General features: G+C 33.3%; 1 long non-coding RNA gene across 1 annotated transcript in view; it reads left to right on the top strand.

Moving 5' to 3' along the window:
• Positions 1 to 464: 464 nt before the first annotated feature.
• LOC109376302 (uncharacterized) overlaps positions 465 to 19,203 on the top strand; it is a 60,190-nt gene continuing 41,451 nt past the window's right edge. The window contains exon 1 of the long non-coding RNA XR_002122715.1: positions 465 to 1,153. This is a non-coding gene — a long non-coding RNA (uncharacterized LOC109376302). The remainder of the gene's footprint in view (positions 1,154 to 19,203) is intronic.

A 19,203-nucleotide genomic window follows, 5' to 3' on the forward strand; every position in this document is an offset into this window, starting at 1 on the left:
AAAGGAAGGGCTATGCAAATTTTATAGGGACACATATGAAGTCTATATACTATGCAGCACTCATATAAAAAAATTAAGAAAATATTTTGTTTACGAATGATAAGCATTGCAAGCTTTCCCATTTTCTCCCAGCGCTCAGAGCATTTTTTTTTTCTTCTCCAGAACAAGTTTCTGCTGCAGTGACTCCCTCTAGCAGTTCCGTGAACCGAGGAAAGGGAACGTCACACCAAATACATCCTTTCCAGTAAACAAATGGCAGGGAGAAAGAGGAAAGTTTGCCCAGGAAGATCAAACGGAGGGTCTTTTTTTCTTCTTCTTTTATGTGGTTGAGTAGATTAATTCTATTCCCCTGTCCCTTCTCCACCCGCCTCCCCAGCCTCTCTCAGCTCTCCACTGCCCCCTCCCTCGCCCATCATCTTTCTGCCAGAGCTGTGCCGGCAGCGATCTTTAAGAGTGCACAGAAACGGCAGTCCCAGTGCAGGCAGAGGCTCATGTGACGCGGGAAGCATTTAGTTTCTTCAGGACTGGTGGTGGATGGATCGTGAAGTCCAATGATGCTCACTTTGATCATGAGCCTGGACTGCGCCACCTTGATTGTCTCAGCTGACCCTAGCAGAAGCCCAGTAAAGGGGGCGGCCCCGCACCTCTCGGGGAGTTGATATGCAAAATAGTTACGTCAGCTGTGGGGGGTGGGGCATGCCCGGTTGAGTGGCAGCAGCTCTTGCTTAGGGAGGAGGCGCGAGAATCAGCCTGGTTCAGTGACTGAGAAAAACTGGAGGTGAGAGGAGCTGGTGCTGTCCACTGTGCTGTCGGTGCTGAACCTGGGACGCCAGCGGACCGGTTGCTCCAGCACCTTCAGGCAACGCCCTCTAGCACCCTCTGCGTCTTGCCGGACCGCTTCACCAGCAGGACTATATCAACTTGACAAAGGAGTGTGGTATCGGACGGACGTGGGAGAGAATCCTCTATTTGCCACCTGGGCGCCCATTCAGGCGTGACTTTGGAGATTTCTATAGTTTTAGACCAAACTATTTTCATCTTTTTTTCCAGCTAAGAGGATCTTTTCATTTTTAAAAAATTATTATTATTGTCATATATATATCCACACCGTTTAGGAATCTTTCTAGGAGACTTTTTTGACTGTTAAAATAAGGTAAGAAAAATAATATTGTTATAAATTATTACAAATGGGAGAGAAATGCAGACTGCCATGCAAAAAGCAAGTTATTATTATTATTATTATTTTAAATGGTACTTTTGGCAATGATTGCAATAATTATTTTAATAATTACTATTACCATTATTATTACAAGAGCAGCTGTTGGTGATTATGCACTGAATTCTAAAGGGGAAGTTGAGGGCTTTGCTTTTTTTGAGAAGTTAATGTCATCATGTTACATCTTGCTTTATAAATATAAATATTTGTAGAGCAATACTTCCAGCATGGCTCAAGAAACAGAAATCATTCAATGTAGCCCCCAAACATGTTAATAAATTACATTAAATCATTCAACCAACAAGTTGTTTAAAACGAATGTAATCTTAAAATATATATATATATATATATATATACACATATATATATACACATATATATGCATATATATATATATATATATTTATATATTTGAGTGGACTAATCTCTGATTAATTAATGTTACCACTGGTATTTAAAGCATAGGCTGCAAAGTGCAGAGCTCTCAACATTTTTGGAGGAGAGGTAGTAAGGATAGGAGCATTTAACCATGCTGGGTTCATTTAGATGTGTTGTTATGTAGTAGATCCAAATAAAACTTGTGAAACTCAGTCACTGAGAATTCTACACCCCAAGGTCATGTGTATTTCCAAGTTGGGGGCTGTTTGTTCTGCTGTTGACTAGTAAATGTCATCCCCTCCCACCCCTTTAGGTTAGAGGTGGATGTAAATGGGAAGCTCTGATTTAATAATACAGTTTTAGCTTGTGTTACAGTCGCTACTGCTGTTGGTAATTGAATGGAACTGGGAAGCGTGGGCTGAGAAAATGTCTCGCTATTTCAGCAATGTTTAACCTCTTGCATGCTTAACAGAGAGCTTTTTTCCACTTAGGAGATTTTCTTTTGAAGCTGTGTTCCTTTTGTCAATTGGCAGTGTTTCGAGTGTGTATGGAGTAAGAAATCAGTGCAAAAAAACACCAAACAGTACTTCTCATAGTGAACAGTTATTAAATGATAGAAGTTAGCTGGTGCTGTGTACTTCTTATTACTGTTCAGACTTTATTTGGCAGACATGATGGTTTGTCTGATAAACAGAATTATGATCTTTCATTTATGTCATTTAGTAACATTAGATTAAATATAAATGATGGCTGGAATGATATTGGGATGGAGGTTCCTTCAGATTCTAGGGAGAGTGTTCAGGCTGTAACTAGATGCCCTGTATTAATAGGAATGGGTAAAATATAAACCGTTGCAGAGTTAATAAGTATCACTCAACTACTAGGGTTATGTTTTTCAGCAATTAAAGCATACACTAAGTTTAAATGTTTGTTTTTATATTTTAAATTATCGTAACATTTTCTACTCTAGTTGCATTGCACTTACAAGGATGAACTTTAGCTTTAGCACTTAAGATTTAAAATAATTCCTCTGGGAAGAGGTTTTGTATTTTATTTACAGCACAATCCTACATGAGTGGTTGTTTCAAAAAAAATGGATTTTATTGCAAACACTAGAGGTCAAATGTAAATCCCTTTAAGTTGTTCCCATGTTTTACCCTAAACAGATGTTCTTTATAGGACTTTTCAGTCATGTGATCTTACATTAAATATTGATACAAATTTTTAAAGACTGGGCAGGTAGAGGAGCCAAATAAGATATGTGAAACACTGGGCTATGACTTTTATACCAAATAACCTCCTTTAAATGTATATAGAATCATTCTTTTCTTCTATACATTTAGAAATTTTCTCTTTGAAACTAATTATATTAGTATAAATACTCAGACCGTGACATTTCACACAAAATATGGCTGTTTTTAAATTTGAGTTTTATTTTCTTTATTGTATTGAAATGTCAACATATATTTTAATTTTTAACTTACTTGAAAGGCAGAAAAATATATAAACACTGTATTTATCCAAATGTATTAGTACCTCAGTGACTTATTTTTGCATAAAGTTTTCCAAGATATCTTTGTTCAAGCATAAACAGTTTATACTACCAATATCTGGGATTCTTGCAAATAAAGTTTAACATTGTCACAGTGAGATGGTTAAATTGCTAAATTTGAAATATGCTACGGGCAATGATGACATCAATCAAAGGTAGATTCAATGAGAATGTAAATTTAAAATATTAGAGGTATTTTCCCCTCATATTTTGAACATATTTAGCTTTTATATCTTATTTCTGAAGAGGTAAAATGAGGTGACCATAATTAGCCCAGACTTAGCAGGTAGGGAATACTATTTGGGTACAGAGTACGGTTCATACTGCAAACAAATAAAATTGCCAACTTTGAAGATACCTACAAAAGATATTTAAATGTGGTGGCCCTTCATTAATACTTTGTACCACAAAGAAATGACCGTGTCTTGGAGTCATAACTTGTCGAGGTGAAAAGCAAAGGAATATTCAGAATCACAACAATAGATAACTTGCTAAAGCTATCATTACATAGGTATTGCAAGTGTATACAGCACATTTTTCCTTCAAGATAATGAACTTTTACAAAAAAGTGCATAGAAAAGTTACTGAAATAATTATTTCACATGACATGCTCAAGTTGTTTTCTTTCTTAATTGTTTCTCAGTTTCTTAAGGCACATGGATCTAGACAAAAAGTGAAATTAAAAATGTTGTTGGAAAGATACCTTTTTTTTTCCTTACAAGTAAGATGAATAACTATGTGAGTTTGGTGGGGTTTAAGAATAAGATGAAGCAATTTGGGTTTTATGGTATCAAGACTACATATTGTAGTTTTTTTCTTTCTATTCACTAATATGTACAGTAGAGAAATGCAGGAAGTAATAATAAGCCTGAAATCTGTTAAAAAGTTTGAGTGAATTGGCTTTTTAAAAGTAAGTTTTAAAATCACATTTAAGAAATTATGCAAATAATAGTTTATTAAGACTTTCTTTTGAATAATAGTCATTTTTCATGTTTAATTATCTTTTATCAATGGTGCCAAAAGACCCTAAATAATATGTTTCTACTAGCCCTTCATATTTGCCCCAAATCACCATACTAACTTTAATGTTTTATTTTTTGTTACTGAATATGTTAAAAATTCAAAAGACCCTTCTAGACTAATAAGCTAGAAGAAAGTGCTTCCTTTTGTTAACATCATTTAGCATCCATGTGACCAATTATCTTTTACCAAACAGCCTAATCACACTCTGCTTCAACACCTCTCGTGTCCTTTGGGTACAGTCTACTGAAGATGAGCTGTAAGGTCCCTTGTGGAATATCCTAATTTTTCCATCAAATGGGTCATCGCAGAACAAAACAACTGGTCCCTTTGTGCTTGAATCACCTTGGTAGTCAAGAAGTTAATATTATTATAATGGATGAGATAGTGTTTTTAATAAATTCAGGATTCTAGAATTCCAATATTCCAATGAGTAGTCCAATAGATTTTCTGAAAGAGGAAGAATTGCATAATAGTATAAGCATTCGATGTAATGAGTGTGTGTGTATTTGTATGTGTGTGTGTGTGTGATTTTTTTGGTAGATACTACTATACCATAAACATGCAATGGGAATAATCCAAAACATTCAGTCAGGCTCAACAAAAGCTACTTACTAGAAAATAATTTACATTATAGCTATAATATAGTACATAATTTTTAATGGGAAATGAGTCTTCCAATTATTGTTATTTATTTTTTTTTATTTAGGCTAGTATGCTTGAGCACACACCAGTCTTTTGGCATGCAAATGTCACTCAGGAGCTCTCATGTTGATTGGCAAGGGAAGGGACAATTGGAAATGAAAATTTGCCAGGAATAAAAAACAAAACAGATGTGTGCAAAAACAAATGAAGAGTTTACAGTAGTACATTGATTCTGAGAAAATATGAATTCTGATAAAGGATTCGAAAATGACTCTCTCTAAGAGAGAGACACTTCAGTTGTACTTCCTACACATCTTCGGGTAATAAGCCATGTACTTCTAAGGAGTATAGCCTGGATATCCCTACACCTAAAATGTTTTTATTTCTTGTGCATCAATGTTTTCATGCATAGATGTGGTGAACTGTGGAAAGAAGATCACCTTAACTCTGAACTTTCTTGCTTTACAACCAAGTAATTAATATTAATTTAATGTGGCTTTTGGTATCAAATTATGTAAATCTCTAAAGCAAAGTGGTTGCTTAGTGAGTTCATTTGCATGTCAATACAGAGAATATTTTTCCAAATCATAATTGGTTCATAGCGCTGCCAGTAATTCTCAAGTAAAATGGCAAAGATTTGTAAAAACTTGTTTTTGCTGAGATTTATTTAAATATATTCACTGTAATTGGTAGTTAAAAGAAAATTACTTTAGTGATATATGTTCTCTGTGCGGGTATCACCACCAAGGTAGCAATTAATACATACATACAATAGCAATTAAAACATACAAACCTGAACTGTGTTCCCCAAAGATGATGATGAAATGGAAATAATTTACCTTCCATGGTTGGACCACTTCCACCAAACACATTAGATGGTGTTTTAATGACCACCAGGGACTGATTTTTTCTAATTTCTAAAATCTTAAAAGTAAAGGTTCTTATTCTCATGAAGAGACAAATTCCCCATGCACTCTATGGTTACATGCCCCTTTTTCTAAAAGCCACTGTAATTGCTGTGACTTTGGTGTCAAGTAAACTCTGACCTGCCTCATTTAGGATTAAGGAGGTATTCCCATTCATCTTTCTAAAGAAAGAGAGCCAGTGAGTTGCTACAAGTGAATAAACACACATTTACTGTCTCATGCTGGATTATCTAGTGATATTTGAACATAAGGTCTCTGAGCCTTGATTTGCTTATACATCTGGGAAGAGGAAGACAGAAAAAATACCATTCATAGTATGAACACATATATTCACACACAGATACATACATGCATATACATACATACATACATATACGTACATGTGTATAGATTCATATTAAGACATTTCATCCATATTGTCATTTAACATTTACATAACTACATAACCATGTAAAGTTCATATTATCTTCATTTCACATATAAGAAAGCAGAAACTCAGATCAAAGCTCTCTGCCTCTCTAGCCCATGGTCACACAACTAGAACTAGGGGGATTAATCAATTAAAACAAGTTCATCCCTTTTTCACCTAAACTGCACTTTCAAGCACTCCTGTTGAGGAAAAATATTCAAGTGAGTGTCTTATTTAAAACTTTTCTCCTATGATACTCTCTTCACTAAATATGAATACCTTTTATTATATTCCCAAATCTCTTCCTTAAGTACTGTTTCATTGAAATCATTTTATCACATATATTCTTTAGTGTACATACTTTAGAATGTGCAATACCAAAGTTTTAAGAAGTTTTTCCCTCTGTATTTGATGTTGAGAGGTGCTGCATTATATGATCTCATAGACATAGACTATTCAAAATATGAGTATCAGACAATATTTCCCTTTGTATCTCAAATAGAATAAGAAACAACATGATAGAGTGGTAATACTTCCTAAGAGTTGGAGGGTTCTTTTTTTTTCCTAAAATGATCTACTGTACACCAAGTTCAAATACAAATACATATTGAACTTCAGCCCACTACAATCAATCAGCGTCTGTGTTATCAACAGCTACTCACTTTTAAACCTGCAGACTAGTTAGCTGCTAATATTTCAAATAGTCTATGAGGTCAAATCACGTAACCAAAAGAAAATTAGTAGTTTTGAAACAGTGCAAAAATCGGTAGTCTAATGTGAGCTCTTGAACACTTAGAAAATATTACTTCATTGTTTCTTATGCTATTTGAGATGCAAAGGGAAATGCTGACCACTGGTTGCTACTTATCTTCATATAGCATTTAGGCTGGCTGGGCAGGAGAAGTGAGTCGTAGTGGCAGTCATTATAACACAGCTCCCGGGTGAGCCCCAGAGTTGCATCAGATTCCCTCGTGAATCCTCATTACCCAAGTTTTGGGTTGACCTTATTAAATGGTTCCCAAAGGAAACAGAGAAGTTTGATTTGTGGAAGAAGTTTAACTTTAAAGTGGGAAGATTTATAGCTCTTTCATTAGCTATTTTGCATATTGGTTAGCCCTACCCAGTGTTTTACTTTTGAAATGAAGCCTGGTATAGACACATCTAATCTCGACATTTCTGTGCCGCTTTGTGTACAATTCATTTAACTCACTGTTCTTCATCCTCTGTGGAGCCTGCAGGAAATCCATTCACTCCAACAACCACAATCATTCTCTCTTCACAGATATCTTCCAAATCTATAGCTCTGGCCCAGATGTGAACTCCATTAATGTATTTACAAAGGCCTGCCAGACATCTTAACTCTGATCAGCACAAACTCCGTGAACTTATCATCTCATCCCCAACATGGCCCCCAGGGTGTCCCATCCCAATTTTTCTGCCTGTCAGTTATTGATACACTCTTTTGCCATTCACCCAGGTTTGGAAATTCACAGGCATGTTAAACTTACCTCATTCTCATTATATCATAAATAATGAGTCCCCAAGTTTTCACGTGACTCCCTTTGTAATGGAGCTTTATCTAATTTTCTATTTTCTATTCTTTCTTATCAAGTTTACCTTGCCCCAGACTGCCTCACTTCTGCCAGAATTATTCTGACATTGTCTACATTGATCTCGCTAGTCCTTGTTTCTTCTGCTATAATAATAATAATAATGAATGACAATAGCAACTGAGTTTGTGATGATTCATAATATGCCATGCAAGTTGTTAAGTATTTATAAACATTGTTTCGTTGTATATGCACAATGCCTTATGAGGTAGATGTTGAGAGACCAAAGTTTAAAGAATTAAGGTGCCCACAGAGCTGGGACTCAGGCCAAGCTGTCTGAACCCAGCTGCATGATCATAATCATTATGCTCTGCTGATACAGACTTCAAACCTCTTCTAAATCCCTCTTGATTACAAGCTTTCAGATGTCACTGTGTTCAGAAATCATCAGTGGATCTCTCAGTTTTACTACATTTATTTGAAATGCTCTGTTTGTTTGTAAGTTCATTCTAATTGGTTCTACACCCTGCAAGTAATCAATCTGATTTTCAGTTTCCTCATATGTACAATACACATCAGTAAAACAATAGATGGGTCAAAATATAAAGCATGATTCCTTCCTTATATAAACACGATACCTGTCTGAACTGTTGTGTTTTCAAGAATGCCAACCTATATACCTCATTCCTCTCTTTCCAACCAAGTTTTCTCACAGTATAAGATCATGCTGTGCTCAAATGTGCTTTTCAGAGTCTAGTTCTTTGTTGCAACAAGGGGCGTGTCAGTGTCACTGTGGATATTCCCAAGATGTCCATTTTTTCACATGTATGTATTTGTTTTCTATTGTTGCATAAAAATCACCATAACTTTAGTGGCTTACACATTTATTATCTCATAGTCTCCATGAATCACAAGTCTGGGTACAGACGAGCTAGGTCCTCTGCCCAGGATCTCACATCTAGGTTTCAGCCATGACTGGGCTCCTTTTTGAGGTTCAAGGTCCTCCAAGATTAGTAGCTCTTGGCAGGATGTATTTCTTTGTAGCTCAGAATTTGTGGAAGATTGTTTGTTCAAGGCCAGATAATCATCTCACTGACTCTTTCAGTTTCTGACCTCTAGATCTGCTTTTAAAGGGCTCACCTCCTTAGGTCAGGTCCAGTTCAAATAATCTCCCTTTCAATGTACATAAAGTCAACTGATTTGGAACTTTAATTACATCTTAAAATCTCTCCTCTTTGCCATATAACGCAACATAACCACAAGAGAGATATCACATCACCATTGCAATTTTCTATTGGTCAAAAGCAAGTTAAAGGTTCTGCCTACACACAAGGTAAGGTGATTATACAAGAGTGTGGGTCATTGAGATTCATGTTAGAATTCTGCCGACATATCTGGTTCAAGTTCTACTTGAACCTCAGAGTCTTCCTTCATCACTGTAGTGCCACTGAGCTCATTTCTGTCCTCTCCAGCATTAATGACTTGAACTCTGCAGTGGACAATCTGGCATCGCTTGGGAATTTTTTAATGTGTCATAGGCTGCATTTCCTAATTAATTCTAAACTTTTTTTTTAAAAGACCTAGGAATTCCTTCCATGTGTAGAAAACTTAGCAGTTTAGAATTCCTATATATACTTATTATTCTCATTGAATTTTATTATTTTTTGTTTGCTTTTGTTATGCAGTGTTTTGTACATGTAATAATATAATAGATTGCTACTTTTGGATTAAATAATCATTCTAATGTTAGATTTACATAATCTATGCTGTTTTCCAGTCTTTTTGTTCTCTGACCATCTGAAAACTATGCAAAGGGATTTTATCTTATTTCATGCAACATGACATTTTTTCATGCAAATCAGGAATTTATATTTAATTTTATGCTTTACAAATGATATAGAGGTTATGTAGAAGGTGAAAATGACATACATGTTTGCTATTTAGAAAGTGCAAGAAATTTATTTTATATTTACTTTGAAAGAAAAGCCACATTTTAAAAAACAATGTCATCTTCAAAAAAAAAATCACAAATAGAAAAAATATTAATATTTTTTTTCTTTTTTATTTGGTCTAAAGATTGGTAACTAATTGGACAATTACTTTACTAACATTAATTACACATAACTTCATTGCACTTACATCTTTTATAATTTAAATACAATTAAGGTAATTTTATCTTGACAATAGCTACAGAAATTTAACTAGTGTATAAATTCAAATTTTAATTTTAATAAATACTTAAAAATTATCAAGATCATATTATTATAAAATAAATTATTAATAAGAATACATTAAGTACCCACTATGTCTCGGGTGCCCTTTTGGGTTCTGGGGGTTCAGTAAGAATGATAGACAAAGTTCCTTCTCTACTCTTTCTGTGAAAAGACAATAAACAAACCAATAAAGACAAAGGATAATGTCTGGCATTGCTAAGTGTCATGATGAAAAGTAGAACAGGTAAAGGATTACTAAAGGATAAGAGTGCTACTTAAGATAGAGATTGTGATAGGTGCCAACTTAGTCATTCTGAGGAACCCATTAAGTAGTTTCTGTTAACATTACTATGGTTATTGTGACTAACACTGCAGTAAACATGGGAGTGCAAGTATCTCTTTGAGATCCTGATTCAGTTCTTTGAGATTAAGTACCCAAAAGTGGGACTGATGGGTCATATGGTAGTTTTATTTTTAATTTTGTAAGGATCTTTCATACTGTTTTCCATAGTGCTTATATCAATTTACATTCCTACCAGCAGGGCACAAACAGTCCATTCTCACAAACAAATGCATTGTTGTCTTTTTCTTTTTTTTAATTTTTCTTTTCTCTTTTTTTTTTTTGTCGAGAACCATGCTAAAAGGTGTGGGGTGATATTTAATTGTGGTTTTGCTTTGCATTTGTCTGCTTAGCAATATTGAACAACTTTTCATGGCCCTGTTGACCATTGGTATGTGTTTGGAGTATTTCCTTTATTCTTGAATGTCAAATTATTGGCAAAACCCAAAAGGCTCCCATCATGAAAAATATGATTATGTGTGATTTTTTTTTCTCATTAATTAAAATTAGCTTTTCTCTTTTTTTGGCAAACAATATATTTAAATTATGTTATTTAATTTTTGTTTTTACTTTTAAACACATGATACAGAGCATGTTGCAGCTAGATTATGGGACTTAAAGCTAATTTATGAAAATGAGTTTGTACTCTCTGTGCCTTGTACAGTTTATTTGTTCAGAGCTTCACATTCTTTCATAGAAAACCTAAGTGCTCTAAAATCTATGTTTCTTTGAGGCAATGATCCAGGGAGCTGGTATTTATATCAAATGACCCATTATTCCAGACACTGTGGCATTATTAGGGAAAGAGAAATGCTTAGAATACCTTTTAGGTTTGTGCACATGCCTGAGAAACCACAGTTGATTAGTTATTTTGTAATTATGTTCTTTTTACAAAAACTGTGATATCATTGGACCACGTAAGGAAGAATCAAAAGAAAATGAATGTGATAAAAATTATGTACAACTTTAAAAAAGCAAATGCAAAGATTAGTTGCATAATATCTCAGTCTTTGGCAAAGTCTCAAAAGTTAGTGCATTTACCAAAAACTAAGGCTTGAAAGAACTTGCACAAGTTGAGCCTGTGCTTCGCCTGAATTATTTCCTTTGGTGAGCTTTCTTATGAAGCCATCATTAATTGAGCTAAAATAAATTAAAAGGTGAAGAGAAAAAATTCTAGCAAATGCTTTGCATGTTAAGTCTACATATTTACAATTCATGACAACAAAGAGTCCCGATAAATATCCTCTACAAGTGTTTATTTTCTTTTGGCAAGTGACCAGTTTCTTTCTGTGCCCTGGGGCCTGAGGAAGGTCAAAGGCTGCCATTGAGTTTGCTTCCCATCTTTGCACAAATAGTACAACTTAATTGATAATGGCTGGAGTAGAACTGTTTGCCCAGCTGTGAAAACTGCTCTCAATGCTACTGGCACTCAACTGGACATCTTGTTAATTATATGTGTTTTGCTGACCATCTCGGTGAGGTTAACAACTGTCTAAAAATCTGTAAAGGGAGCTTAATAAGAAGGCATCACTGATATTTAGTTACTAGCTTTCTAAGGTTACCATGCTTTTCTTCAAAAATACTCTTCTTCATGTATAGGAAGTAAAGATATTTTTAAGTTCAAAATAGTCTTTTTTTTTAAATTAAAGTTTATTGGGGTGACAATTGTTAGCAAAGTTACATAGATTTCAGGTGTACAATTCTGTAATATAGCAAGTATAATCACATTGTGTGTTCACGACCCAGAGTCAGTTCTCCTTCCATCACCATATATTTGATCCCCTTTATCCTCATCTACCACAGAATAACTTTTTTAAAGTTGTGAAATTCATGACTAAGTAATTGAAGAAGCATCACCATTTCTCTCTCACTTCTTTCGTCCTTTTATTACAGAAAGCAAATGGGTTTGAGTTATACATTGTTGAAGTGCTAGGAAGACCCCAGTTTGTGGTATTGAAGCTTTTACTGCCCCAATTTTTATATCTTAGCACAAGGTTGTTAATGCAGAAAAGAGAACATGAAAAGTAGATGCCCAGAATTCAAGAGACTTGTATAAAACATCATTAAACTTGTGATAGTCATACTGTGGCAGGCCATATCCTAAAATTTTACTGGTTAGCTTAAATACACTGGACTTAAACACAGGTTTTTGTTCTACCCCAGCAGCTTTAGCAGCATCCTTTCAAATGTTTAAAATCTAGCAGAAAGCTAAGAACATCAGTCCTCAGAAACTCTTAATATTTTCAGTTAGCAATGTCATGCTAAGAGCCATATCCCATATTTATATGCCCAATGCATATAAAAGTAGCAACTGTCTCAAGTTATTTTTTAATTGGGACTTTGTTGCATGATTTTTCAGTCTTGCTGAAAATATAAAACTTGCTAATTTGAACACTTCTTCAGATTAAAATTTTTACTGTTTTAATGTGTAAGTGAGTAGCAAATATACCCTAAGGCTTTAAATGAAAACCTACTGTGCTATAAGAATGATCTATTAAATTGCAGTAATCTTGAAAAAGAAGCAAACTTTTATTGCTAATAACTTCTTAACATAGTTTCAGTGTAGTAGTATTATTCAGTCTTGATTTAAACTAAATTAATAGATTCCTTGCATAATGACATTTTTAGAATTAATTGCCTTTTTATATAGAACACTTAAATTCACCCAGCAGCATATGTGACTTATTGAGATCATATTGAATTTTTATTTTAGTGAAATTTATATATTCTTTACTATTGTTTGGCATGTAGTATTTATGTGAATGCCAAGTGCTCTATGAACTTTTGAAATGTACATTTGAAATCCATTCAGTTTTTATTGTTATTATCAAATTTCCCCAGAAGTGGAATTACTTAATAAGATCCCCAGATTGTTCTTAAGATTAGAAATAGTTATTATCATATTATTTTCTATAATGATTACATCAATACATTTAGGCTTGTAATGTTTGAGATATTTTACCATAGTATTGTATACTATGATGTTCTTAATTTAATAGTGAAAATTACACTTTCTGGATTTTTATTTACATTTGCTTATTAATGAATGTGATATTTATATATGTTTTTTTTAGAAATAATTCTGTTGTGAATTTCCTCTGTATGTCCTTTGACCATTAATCTAAGAGAACTTGAACTTCATTTTACAGAATCAATGAAAATAAGATTCAATGATATAATAATAACAAGAATGGCCATTTACTGAGCAATTATTGGATACCATTTTTGATACCATAGAAGTCACTATTTTCGATACCATATAAGTTATTTCACTAAAGCTTTAGAAGAACTTTTAAGGTAAAACCAAGGCTGAGCCTAAGCCTTCTGGAGAGGTTAAAGGTCACAGCGTCACAGACAGGAACCACACATGGGCCTCCCAAGCTCAAAAGCCCCAATGAAGCGTGACTATATATTTAAAACCCTGTAATTTTAGTCTCACATTTTCCTTACAAGCTGGTTTTTTGGTTTGATTTTTTCTTTTTAATTCTAAAGTTGTCGATAAGAATACATTAGGCTCAGTATGTTTTTCTAGAAACCACTGGGGTTCTCAAGTACATAAGTATTTCTTCAAAATGACTCATCTCTTGGGTATCTAAGACACAAAACACAGATATTGTTCCCAAGAAATCCTGATTATTCATTATTTTTTAATTAAAAAATCCCAACTTGTTAGCAAAAAGCAAAGACACCATAAATTAAAACTTTCTCTAACTGAGAGGGGAAATAACACTAATTTTATTAATGAAATTTTATCTATGTATTTCATTCAAGTCTTATCACTAAATGGTGAAATATCAGAATTTGTATTTCTGGCATACTCCAAATATTTTTCTTACAAAAAGATGTTAAACTGAACATGATATTGAAACTGACTTGCCAATTAAGTAAAGTCGTAAGGCAGCATTTTTACCAGGAATAAAATATTTTTCAAAAATCGTCTTATTTTGCTAAGACATATTTAGATATATGTATACCCATATCAATGTAAATATAAATATGTAGACAGATTGAATCTACATTGACTTTTCAGTGACAGGAATCTATTATCATCTAATCTGATAATGAGAAGCTAAGATTAAGCCAGTTCATTTTAATTGAGATTAGATACAACCATGTATGGGTCTCATTTCAATTACTCCATCTTCCGTATTTTTGTATATAATTCTGAACAGACAAACTCAGCCACTTCATTTAGGGGGATTGTTATTGTCATAACTTGAATACAGAAATCATTAATGAGCCCCATAGCTATGGTCGCATGGTGAATGATACAAACAAAAGATTTTGATTTTGACTTTGCAATATTTTTCCTCACATAAGCTTGGAAAGAGTAATATCAAACATTGTTTTGTTTGTTTGTTTTCTTATTTTATGTATATTCTTTTAAGGCTAAGTACTAAATATGGCACTTCTAAAGAGTTTACTCCTTCAAATCATCATAGCAATTAAAATTCATTTTTTTAATGATTTATTTATTTATTTATTATTGGGGAACTGGGGGGGATGGGAACAGTGCTGGGGAATTGGGGGGAAGGGGGACAGGCAAGTTGCTGTCGTTTTGTTCAATCTAGTTGTGGAGAACGTTGCTTCACTGGCCCAAGTTGGCACCATCACTGCGCTCTTCCAGGGCGAGGCAGGTCAGTCGCAGGCTTCTGGACGGCCGCTCGCGGCGGCTGCTGGCTGCTCACGCTGGCTGCTGTCTACACATGGTAGCTTATGGCAGCCCACTGTAGCAGGGGACTGCAGCCTAGCCGGCGCCGTGACCTACAGCAGCCCAGCTCCAGGCTGAGCTGTTGTTCAGCATCTTAGCTGTAGAGGGCAGTGTCACTGGCCCTCATATGTGGGATCTGAACCAGGGCCCTCTGGTGTCCCAAGCCAGTTCCTTAACCATCGTGCCACTCGGCCAGCCCTAAAATTCATTTTAAATTTTATAAGCTGCATTTATTTGTAAACTGGTTTGGCAGATTATTTCTTTTTTCAAATGCAAGTTAATAATGCCTGATTCAGAAAATCGAAGTATGGTAATAAATTGCATGCACTTCAAGAAGTTTTAAGTTATTTGAGCTACATTGAAGAATACTTTTACATGTTTAAGATGAACACAGTTATCTTTTTTTGGAGGGAACCACATATATGATCATTTATTATTGATAGCAAATAGCCTTAATCATGTTTACCTTGAAATATGCAATATTCTATTTTAACAATGCATAATGTATATCTTCAAACTTTTAAATCAGTTGGAATTTTCATACTTATTAATATGAAGATAAGTAAATTTTCAATAGAGTATTATGTTAATATAGTTAAAGTTGAAGATCCACTAGAATCCTATATATATATATATATATATATATATATATATATATATATATATATATATGCAATGAAGCTCCAAATTCAAGAGGTAAAAAGAATTTAGAGTGACACAATAATTACCAAACTAAAAAGTACAAATAGTACATTCTATTCACTTTATTTTGAATTGGGTTTGAAGATTTTTAATGATAGACTAAAAAATACAAATAGTACATTCTATTCACTTCATTTTAAATTAGATTAGAATCATTTTTAATGATAGATTTTTAAATGATCATGTGGGTATTGGATAGAAGACTTGTTCAACCACTGTATTTAATTTGTTCACAAACTAATATGGAAGGTTCTGATAGCCTCAGTGTTAAAGTATTTATTTATTAGTTTTAGATATCATATCTCACTGAATATTGGTCAGTAAACTGCCATTCCTAGGTAACACAGGTTGTAGTCTAGGTAACGAAAGTGGGTCATTCAGCCAGGTATAAGTGCCTGTCATTTACCTACATAGCCTATAAAAGTAATGTATAATGTATAATTTTTGTATAAAAGTATGTATAATTTTTATATTATGTAATTATATATAACTTTATCGATGCAGATGAATAAGAAATAGACCAACTAAGGAAACAATACAAATAATAAAAAGCTCTTCTAGAATGTTTCTTTATTCAGAAATGGATAGTGAATTATCTCAAGTATAATTTTAACTTAAATGGTATACAAAAATGTGAGTCCAATTTGGATTTTTCACTCTATTTGATATTTTCTTAACAATAGAGTGAATGCGTAATTCTGTATTACAAAGGAATCTTACAGCTTTTATTATGGCACATGCTTATAAAACCAAGCATCAAAGAACTGTTATAGATTTTAAATCCATTATTTGCCTGTTGTTTCGAAAACAGCTTCTTGCAAAATGTTTCTTGATGTTCGACTTGATAAGCATTATTTGAAAAGAAACATTTCTGTGTTAACCTAGTGACAGTGACCTAAAAAGAAATAGGTAAATTTAGAAACTAATTCCTAGTTAAGAGTATTTACAAAATTTTGAAATAGTAAAAATTGGAAAACAAATGCAATCACAGTTAAGAAGAACCTACAGAAACATGATGACTAAATGTAAGGTGATGTCTTCAATGGGATCTGGAGAAAGAAAAAGGTCATTAGGTAAAATAAGGAATTCAAAATAAAGTATAGACTTTAGTAAATAATTATTGGTACCGGTGTATTAATTGTGAGAGATGTATCATATTAATGAAAAATGTTTACAAAGAGATACTAGGTGTTGGGTATATGGTTACTCTTTAGCATATGGTATATATACTATCTTTGTAATTTTTCTGTAAACCTGAAATTTATTAAAATATAAAATATTTTTAAATGTGCATGATAAAATGTGATAACAAGCCTACCTTAGCTGTAGATACAGTGATTTATTTTGTGGATAATCTGTAACTTTATGATACACATTAAAAAGTCACAAATTTGAAAATGTTTTTAATCCTCTTTATGAGGAGGATTATGACACAAACTTCATATTAAGGAATTTACTTTAGAAAGGAAATTCTATAATTGATCCTTCCATTTGAATAGATTCACCCCAAAGCTTCACAGGTATATCAAAGAAGAACTATTCTTTAGATAGATAGATAGATAGATAGATAGATAGATAGATAGATAGATAGACAGATGATAGATAGATGATAGATAGATAGAACACATGTAGATACAGGTAGAGATAACATAGATATATAGATATCTGCACTCAAGTGTTACAAAAAAAATAACATTCTAGGTACTTAATGGGTAAATGTCTGGGTTCCAAAAAATCATTATTTCCTTCACTATCATGCTATATAAATAAAATTACCATAACTAGATACCTTTTAGTAATAAAAGAGCATCACAACCTTAAAAACTACAGTGCAATTGTGAAACATTTTCAGTATATCTGTTTCTAAGCTAAAATATACCATAAACAGCTATTTTAAAGTAGGTTGATAGAAAGTTAGTGTAAAAATATTCCACTTAAAAAAAAAATCACTTGTTCAAAAAGTTTAGGAAATCAATGTCATCTCACCATCAGCCTTGGAGAATCATAATACACGTTAGGATATTATAAGCTTTTCAATACTAAAGGTCCTGAACTGTGGTAGAAATTGTTTTACATCAATATTTTGTTCTCTTCGCCATCTGTGTATACAGAAAGATCATGCTGACTTAACCTCTTGAAGTGAGGTGTGGTCATGTGACTTGTTTGGCCAGTGAAAGGAGAGTAGCCACAATAAGGTCACTCCATCTAGAAGGATTTCAGAGCTGGTGTCTGATTCTGTAGGTTTCGTTCTCTCGCTATGGCATAATCAAATGCTAAGGTTGAGATGAGGGTATTATAAAGTAGGGTACTCCTCACCAGTTTGTTTTTTAATTTTTTTTTATAACTTCAAGAAAATACTTTTCAGCCACCAACCCTAAATGGATATATAGCACAAACAAAAAAATACATTTTTTATAAATATAAGTCCTGAGATTACAGAATTGATTGTTGTGTAACCTAGACAATCTTGACTATAAATACTGTATGGGAACCTCTATCAGCTTACATTTTTATAGATCTTTTGAAAATAAAGTTTTATTTTTATCACACTTACTAGTAATATCCTATAGATATTTTTCCTAAATATTTCTGAATATGTATTTTGATTTTTACTTCTTAAACCATTAAGACGTTTTGATAATTACATTTCACTTTCATTATTGGTTAAAAACTAAATTCTTGTATTGTATGTTCATAACAATCTTTATATGCGAATCTACATGCTTATATGGATTTATATTTTTGTTTTTTGTTTTTGTGTGTGTATGTACTGGTACTAGGTCTGTGTTTATTCGAAATGCTGTTGTATAATACAGAAACTTATGTTTTTTGAATTTTTTGAGGATACTTCTAATTTACAACCTACAACAGTGATTGTGTGTGAATATCTACTATTCAGAGCTAGCTTTACATTAAAAAATAAACATTTTAAAACATTTTTATAAGGCAATTGCAAAACAAAAAATAGACTTTTATTTTTTTATTTTTTTTATTGTTAGATTCAGGTGTATAGAACAATGCAATAGTTATCCTTTTCACCCTTCACACAGAAACAACCCCCGTCTCCCATCTACTGCCCTCCCACCCCCCGATATCATGCTTATCTATTACAATTCCATTGACTCCATTCCCACACTCTACGTGACGTCCCATGACTATATGTATATATAATTATAGTTGAAATACAATATTATTCAACATCAGCTTCAGAAATACAGTGCGGTAGTCTTATTATAAAAATAGACTTAAAAACAACAATTTGATAAACCATATTACTATAACATGTGTATATCAGATTACACTTAATTCCTTTGGATTTTCTGTTTTGGTTCCTTGAAGTAATATGCACTCACTTTTTTCTTATTGATCATTGTATTTGTCTAATCAAATTTTCAAAAGAAACATGCTATTCTTTTTTTTTTTTTTCAAGATTTTTATTGGGCATTTGGGGGATGGGAACAGTGCTGGGGAATTAGGGGAAGGGGAACAGACAAGTTGCTGTCATTTTGTTCTTCAGTCTAGTTGTGGAGGACGTTGCTTC

Source organism: Hipposideros armiger, unplaced genomic scaffold (assembly GCF_001890085.2).
Source record: "Hipposideros armiger isolate ML-2016 unplaced genomic scaffold, ASM189008v1 scaffold_1095, whole genome shotgun sequence".
Classification (NCBI taxonomy): domain Eukaryota; kingdom Metazoa; phylum Chordata; class Mammalia; order Chiroptera; family Hipposideridae; genus Hipposideros; species Hipposideros armiger.